The following is an 8,696-nucleotide window of genomic DNA, read 5'->3' as shown; positions in this document are numbered from 1 at the left end:
GGGTCTGAGGAACGTAGTGTTTACTTAGAACTTATAATTTGAGAGGTAGAAAGGTTGATTTTCGATAGACCCTTGATGCAAGAAAAACATAAGAAGCAGTCTGGAAAAAAAAATGTCAGAAGTGAAGAAGAAAATACTAAAGATAGCATGATAAAATATTTTGAAAAAAACAATATCTTCAACAAAATAAAGCAACATACACACTATATTTCTACTAAGTAAAGTCTGGAGAGGATAGATTAATTTATGCAATTCAGAAATGAGAGGTTGTTTTCGATAGATCCCAAATCAGGATGAGCAAATTACAATTCGAAATTGGCACAACCAAAATATGATGCAATTAGTTTTTAAAGTATAAATTATGTTATACCCTAATGTTAGTGTGAATGGTATTTTAGTTCCTTTCATGCACTTTGTTGTTAAAGTTGGTTAGTGACAATTTGTTGTTTCTTTATTTGATTTTAAGTACTTTGTATATCTTTGATGGTAACAACTATAGAATAAGCTCTTACAAGTTATTAGAGGTCCTCAACCAAATTCACTAATGTAATTTTTATGACATGATTTAGACCATATATTTTTTAAAGAATTTTTTTTCTTAAAATTCATATAAAGTAGCACCCAAGGGTGTATTCTAATGATTCGCTGAAGTGAGTTGATCACCATGAGATCTCAGGTTGCATTCACGTAAACACAAATACTAGCTCATTTCTTCCTATTTGTCTTACTATTGACGAACATAGTTACTTGCCACCTGTTGCTGGTGGCAGGTGGCAAACATCACGTGAATTTAATTGAGGTACGCGCGAAGCTATGCTATATATAGGGTGATCATTACAAACTCAAATGTTTTTTCATTTTTAGAGTTTTCTTTATCCAAATGTTAAAACAAAAAATATTTCTTTTTCATTAAAAAGAAAATATAAATATTAAAATATACACTCACTTTCTAGTAGAAAATTTTAGAACTTTGAAATAAATTACCCAATCTTGATAGTAATAAATATTTTTTTTTAATAACATCTAAGGTAATGTATTGAAAACACATAGTTAATATATTTAACTTGAATCAAACTTCATAGCTGCTATAAATTAATTACTTGTTATGCAAAATATGATAACACACTTAGTAGATTTCAAAATTAATGCCTTGTTACCTTTTACTTTTACTGTTTGGGAGTTGAGTTAGAGGGGTTGAAAAAGTCATAGTATGAATAAATTACCATGTCTCAATTTATGGAACATATTTTAATTAATTTGGTTCATTTGGTCAACGTTATCAGCCAATCCTAACGCAAAAGGATCTGTAAATGGAAACTGTACAAGTGGTTCAAGGCCTATGTTGCCATATCTTAGAAATTCCACAAACAACCCTATCATCAAATTAAATCAAGGCCTATGTTTCCATATCTTAGCAATTCCACAAACAACCCTATCATCAAATTAAACAACCTAAGAGACTAGAGATCTGAAGAATTGAACAATTTCGAAATAGCCGAGATTTCAGTAAGTAAGCAATTTGTGAAGAAATTAGGAACCTTATAGAGATATGAAGAATTGAACAATTTCGAATTAGCCTAGATTGCAGTAAGCAAGCAAATTGTGAAGAAAGTAGGAACCTTATCGAGATTTGAAGAATTGAACAATTGCGAAAAAGCCTAAATTGCAGTAAGCAAGCAAATTGTGAAGAAATTAGGAACGTTACAGTGATCTGAAGAATTGAGCAATTTCAAAATAGCCCAAATTGCAGTAAGCAAGAAAATTAAGCAAGCAAATTGTGAAGAAATTACGAACCTTACCGAGATATGAAGAATTGAACAATTTCGAAATAACCTAGATTGCAGTAAGCAAGCAAAATGTTAAGTGGTAACACAAATTGCTGAAGGAGAAATGTTCTAGGGATGTTGAGTTGGGTTGTAATGTATCATAAATTGGGCTAAAATGTTAAGCGGTAACCCAAATTGCTGAAAGAGAAATGTTCTGGGGATATTGAGTTGGCCTGTAATGTATTGTAAATTGGGCCAATTTGGTTAATTTATGAGGGAAAAGGACACTCTATAGCACTTTTTAACACAAATGGCTCAAGTGGTCAGTCGGATATACTATTTTCGCTTTATATTTATTTCCTAATTTGGGTCATTTTGGCCATGTAGTTCATATACAGTCCATTACAATACACAATATTCAACTTGAAAAATTCGGATCTTTTAAAAATATTTTAATTTTTTTTGCTATATATTTTTTAATATTTCAAATATTCTGCTTTTTTTTATTGTTTAGAAATAAAAATTAAATTATATAAAAATGATATAATTGCTAAATAGAATATGTATCTATATAAGATATATGTATAGAAATTGTATATTTCTATCTAATATGTATATGTATAAAACATATATAAAAAATATATAGAAAGTGTATGAAAATTGTATAATTGTTGTATAAAATGTGTAAAAAAAATGTACAGTTATTGTATAAATTGTGTATCAAAACTGTATAATTTTTGTATAGAATATTTGTATGTATAAGATATGTATAGAAACTGTATAGAAGGTGTGTAAAAATGATATAGAACAAGCCAGTAAATTAAAATGGCTAAAAAGTGAAATTTAAATTTCATGGCCATTTTCATGAAAATAGTATAATTTGAAGTGTCGTTTCTATCCTTTCTCTTTGTATAAAACATACATTTTGGTATTTTTTGATATGTATGTGATAGTGATATTGTTGTATATTGAAATGTATTTATTTAATTTAATATTTATGTGTGTGTATATATATATATAATTATGTGTTGGGTCAGTGCAAAGCACGGACATTCTTATCTAGTAATTTAATAATTACATGGTATGGTTTATGTTTTAAAAAATTACAATTCATAGTTACTATTTTTTAATAAGTATATGGTATGGTTAATGTATATATCAAAGGCAAGTAAGACTTTTTCTCTCGTAATTAATTTTTTTCTTTTATCTCTTGGCTGATTGGAGTGTTTAGCAATAGGTCATTCTTTTATTGGACGTTTTAGCGGCAGTATGTGTTCTTCTAATGCAACAAATCTCAAAGTTTATTCCAACATATATCAAAGAATATTTTTCTTTCTATTTCTTCTTCCAAATTTTATGATATTTTGTGTTTTTTCCTACACATTCGCTATATTTTTTCATAAAATATTTTCTTAATTCAACTAAATTGTTATCAATTGTATATTATGTGTCAATTATATATGCATATATGTATAAGTTGTATATTAATTGTATATATAATATAATTGTATAAGTCGTATATGTATGTGTCATATATGTCAATTGTATATGTAAATTATATAAGTAATATATGCATAAGCTGTTAATTGTATATAGGGGTGGGCATTCGGTCTGTTCGATTTGATTGTTGAATATCGGTTCGGTTTTTCGATTTTTGAATTGACGAAAATGACAACCATAACCAAACCAAAATTATTTCAGTTTGGTTTGATTTTTACAAATTCGATTTGGTTATTTTGGATTTTTATTTCAATTTTAACGATTAAAGTAGTGAGCATTTAAAATTGGTGATTTTTCTAGAAAAATAATCTTTTTTTCAAACCTATTTTTCATTCCCAAATATAATTAATTCAACGTGTATGAAATAACTATAAATATTGACCTCGTTGAGTCATCTTCGTTGGCGTGACGGCAGTGGTCGAACTCGGCAACGACTGCCGGTGACAGTGACGAACTGAGCAAACGACTGTCGACTGTCATTGGCGATGTTGAAATTTCAAATGAACTGATGAACTGAGGATAATTGAGCGTCGTTGCAGCCTTCACGTTAATATTAGGGGCTAAAGTTAAGCAGTATATTAGGATTTAGGGATACTAAATGATTATAATTTATATATTTATATGTTATATCAGATTATATTATATTTTTAGTATATTTACATATATAATAAAATATATATATAAAAATTATAACATATTATTTATATAATTTTGATTTTTTGGTTTATTCAATTTTTTTTTGAAAATCCAAACACTAAACCGTTTAACCAAATTTCTAAAATTTGAAATCGAAACCAATTCGAAAAACAAAAAAAAAAAACCAAAATTAAATTTTGATTCAATTTTTTGGTTTTTTCAGTTTAAACCTAAATATGCCCAGCCCTAATTGTATAGGTACATCTATTTTTTTTTTCAATTGTATATCTGAATGTTTGTATATTATCATAGTGTATATTAAATTACTATATATCTGTATATATACATTTGTAGAATGTATATTGAGTGTGTACATATACATTTTGCGCACTGTATATACAAATATATGATTCTTGAAATTATAAAAAATAAAAAAATGAGAAAGAGGGGGGAGGGGGGCGGGAAGAGATAGAGGGATGGGAATGGAGGAAGGGGAGAGAGATGGGAGAGAAAAGGAGGAGAGAGGTGAGAATGAGGGGGAGAAAGGGAGGGATTTAAGGTATACTAGTTAACATACCCGCGCGACGCGCGGATGATCTTAAAATTTGTCTATAATAATTTAAGATGTCGATTATAATTTAAGATTTTAAAAGCATATTAAATTGAATAAGTGCTAATTATATTATAAAATATCATATGATATAAAATATTTATTATTACTAAATAATTTTTAGTCCCATTTACCTGTTATTGTAATAGTTTTTTTATTTTTTTTTAAAGATTCAAACACTCAAACATTTAATAAGCGTTATTCTAAATAAATTTGAACACAAATTATATATTTTAAAATAATTTGTCAAGTATATTACCTTTTTCATATTTTTAAAATTTGCTTATAACGTTGTATTTATCTTGTATTATTTTAATTTTTTAAAATATTTTGAAAACAGAAAAATATATTTAATAATAATAATTTTAATATTAATTTGATCCCTAATGAAATGATTTATAGTCACAAATAAATATATTATACTCTTATTAAACTATAAATTGTTAAAATTCTGGTAATATTTTTTAAATTATGGATTTTAAAAAAGAGAAAGTACAACTTACAGAGACTATTTAATTAAAAGTTGAAAATGTATATATATATATATATATATATATATAAATGGATGGCGGCCAAAAATTTGATTGGAGAAAAGATTGGTCCAATAAGTACAAATCTAGAAATAGGAAACTACAATACTACTTACATTTTCACTCTAGAACCTTCACTTCTCATCTTCTTTCCAAAGTTTCCTAACTAGTTTTCTCCGTTCAATTTTTTCAATTTCAAATTTAGAACGTGCATGTTCTAGAAGAAATTGAAAGAATGCCTATACCTGATATCTTTTTGCAATATGATAGAATATCCTACACTTCTTGAAGCAGACAGGACCTAGAGCTCTTGAATATCAAATGGTAAGCTGATTCTAGTAAATACTGTTCTGGATTTACTAATGGACCCAAAGGGATGTAGTGTAAGGACCAATTTCTTGGTTTCACTTTTGGCCAATAGTTCCTTAAGCTTTCCTGCCTTTGGTTCAAGGAAGGCAGGCAGATTGAGATGATTGTCTCGTACCATTCTTGAGCTCTTTAGACTTCCTTTTAGTTTTGATTTCTTTAGTTCTTTAGTCGCTTCTTTTACATGTATCTTATGGACCTTCTTCATGTCTTTGCCTTCATTAATATAAATCTACCATTTAACCCATAATATAATGAAAAAATTTGTTACCCCTTTTAAGTTTTAATGCCTATTATCTGATATTAATTGGTTTACATGCTTTTATCTGCAGAAATTCAGAAATGGAAAGAAATTAGAATAGAAGATGTCACCTAACGCTGCTGAAGTTGTACCGACGTAATTTTGAGAAGTGAGTCTTTTTCCCTTTCTCTTGTATTTTCAACTTAGAGCTACAGTGAATGTTATTTATGTTGTTTTATATGTTCATAGATAGACGGAACCCCTATTTTTCATTTTGTCCAGTGAATATTTAATTCAATGATAAATATAAAGAATGATTTAGTGGCTCATAAATTTTGAGATTTGCTGATATTGACCATCTAGTAGTTGTAGAGCTACCTATCTTACATTACAAAACATTATCAGCTTTGCAATTCTTAAGAATCATTAGTTTACATGAAAATTCTACACAAATAGTAGTAGTTTCTTGTTCCAATTAAAAGTTAACGTAGTAGTACTCAAAATATTAGTAGTATTTTCTTGTTTCAATTACTAAACCTCCACTTGTCATTTGAACTGTCTTTTTTTTTTTTTTTTATAACTATGGTGTTCGAACCAACTTGCGCACACGTCTACTAATTTCATGGGATACCTATCACCTTTCATCAGTTAACAAATACCATATAACTTGTTGAGTATGTTTTTAAAGTTCAACCTTGAGGAAGATAGAATTAGATGCATCATTGGCCTTTTCTTTTCACCTCTATCTGTAGTTATCAAAGTATGTAGCTTCCATGAAATATCTAAAATCATTCACATAATGCTTGTAGCTATCCTTGTTTCTGTCATGGTTGATAAACTTAACCAACTCTTTCTCAAATTTTCTTTTTCTGAGGGTTATTCGATTTGCAAATTCTTTTATTCTTTAACTCCTGTCTTCTATTTATTTCCTTCTAATTATCTATTTTCTTGATTCATTATCTCACATTGATGGCTTTCATAGTGTGCTGCATTTCTATGGTTAGTGTTGTATTGAGTCATTGTGTTTTTCATTTATACCAAATCGACCTAATTGGTATATTTTTCTTAAGTTCAGGCACGCGAACTCTTAGGTAAGCTCGGTGATCTAAGCCAAATACAGATCTTTGCCCAAAAATAAAAGTGAAGAGGTTAGTTAGTAAAATGTTATTGTGAGATTGATGCTGAAACATTTTTAAGTAAAACATATGTAACGTTTTTAATATTTATAGTGATGAGTTAGGATGAAATTGTTACAGATCTTTGCCAAAAATGAAAGCGAAGAGGTTAGTTAGTAAATATCATTTCACATCTAAAGTTTGAATAATGAATTTGAGTTCTTAAAGGTGTGAAGGTTGTAAAGGGATGTTATTATGATGAACATCTTGTGAGTTCCTGAAATCCAGAAAGAGTATTGTATAAATTAGAACAAATGGTGTTCTAGACGTCAGCATTAATATACTCACTATTACTGGAGGGACTTGTAAAGGTGTCCTGATGTTGTTTAATCTCGTAGTTGAATTTGGAGAACTAAGAAATTAACAGCAAACCATTCAAATTTAGCAAGAACTGATACCATTATCGGCTAAATGTCAGGTTGAGCGGAGAGACATTTACCTTACACTTATATTGGTCGTATTCATATCTCATTCAAGACTGATGTCCACGACCTACTTCATTGATGCAGATATGGTCTCGTAAAAGTGTTAAAGATTCAGGGTCACGCCTTTATACCAAGACTGAGGTGCTTCTCTTTGCTACCTGATTTGTCATTTGAGAATATTATATGATGTTAATTGGATTATCATGTATATGAAGAATAGGATCATAACACATGCATACTTAAGCAACACCAGTTCTAACTATGCCGCACTCTTTTAAATGATTATCGAAATGGATGTTTATAACCTTTTGTGTCTATGTGCTTCTTTGTGGAAGAAAATAATGTGAAGTAGATTATTTTGGACCACTGTAGAAGCATCAAACAACCTGACAATGGTTTTGTTCCAGACCGGACCTTCATTATGCCGTTAAACACCATCCGTTGGTGTAATTGACTCCTTAAGTGGATAGAGAAATATGAAACAACATCACATACTTTTCATTACATTGTACAAACATCTAATTTAATACTTGTTCATAATTGATTGTAAACAGTACATGAAAGTTAGGTTATACTATGATATAAATAAACGGAAAGTAAAATTTGCAGAAAAGTGAATATAGTTGACCATGTAGTTCCCACATCATATTTTTTTCCTTCTTAATCACTTTGCGAACCTTGTTGCGACTTGTTTGTCATTACATTCATCATCATATTCCTTCATTGAAAATTTCCTACAGATTTGCTTCTTATGGAAGTTTGTTTTTCTGTTATATCAACTCTGATTTCTGTTAGGAATGATCCACATCCTGAAAGATTGTTCTTAATGGGATTCTGTAAAAGAATGTAGTGTAAAGTTGTGTTAAGATAAATCCAAACAATAATAATATCATGAGTTTTCTCTCAATAATATCATCCAACTCACTTGGATATGGACATTCATCACCGGAAACTAACCCTCCCTTTAATTCTTTTGCAGACTTTTCTATAAGTTGCACAGCCTCGCAATTCCCAAGCAGTAAAGTTATAAGACCAGTTCCATCCATCACACGAACTTGGAGCCTATACCTGAAATACACTCTTTTATCTCGTTAAAATATTATATTTTGTTAGAGAAATAAATTAATATAGGATTGTAATAACTTGTGAACAACTTTTGTTTCTGCATTACATTTTGTGCAAAAATATGAGTTATCATCAGGTTCAACCTTTATAAGACACCTGTTAATTTTTTTTTGGAAGAAGTATAAATCAATGTACAGAAAGTTAAGATATATTTAGAAGAGTTGTAAATGAAACACAGTTTTTTAAGTAGTGGGAGTATTGAGGGAACTTGTAGTGATTTGGTTCTGTTTGTGTGTGACAGTTACTGAGATTTGAATTTGTAAAGATATATTTTGTTTTAATGTCAAATATAATAAGTACTGATTTTGTAATGAAAATTCTT

The 8,696-nt window shown here is 29.0% G+C and overlaps 1 long non-coding RNA gene across 3 annotated transcripts; it reads left to right on the top strand.

Moving 5' to 3' along the window:
• The first annotated feature begins 5,110 nt into the window (after window positions 1-5,110).
• On the top strand, window positions 5,111-8,657 carry LOC124899384. Of its 3 annotated transcripts, none has more exons than XR_007056834.1 (5): window positions 5,111-5,366; window positions 5,741-5,818; window positions 6,725-6,797; window positions 7,243-7,390; window positions 8,229-8,657. It is a non-coding gene; the product is annotated as an uncharacterized LOC124899384 (long non-coding RNA). The 3 variants fall into 3 exon arrangements; XR_007056835.1 differs by having other exon boundaries at window positions 5,113-5,366; window positions 7,334-7,390; XR_007056833.1 differs by lacking the exon at window positions 6,725-6,797 and having other exon boundaries at window positions 5,115-5,366; window positions 7,334-7,390.
• Window positions 8,658-8,696: the final 39 nt, after the last annotated feature.

This window comes from Capsicum annuum, chromosome 6 (assembly GCF_002878395.1).
Source record: "Capsicum annuum cultivar UCD-10X-F1 chromosome 6, UCD10Xv1.1, whole genome shotgun sequence".
Taxonomy (NCBI): domain Eukaryota; kingdom Viridiplantae; phylum Streptophyta; class Magnoliopsida; order Solanales; family Solanaceae; genus Capsicum; species Capsicum annuum.
The sequence above is the reverse complement of the archived record's forward strand: the minus strand, read 5'-3'. Positions and strand labels throughout refer to the sequence as shown.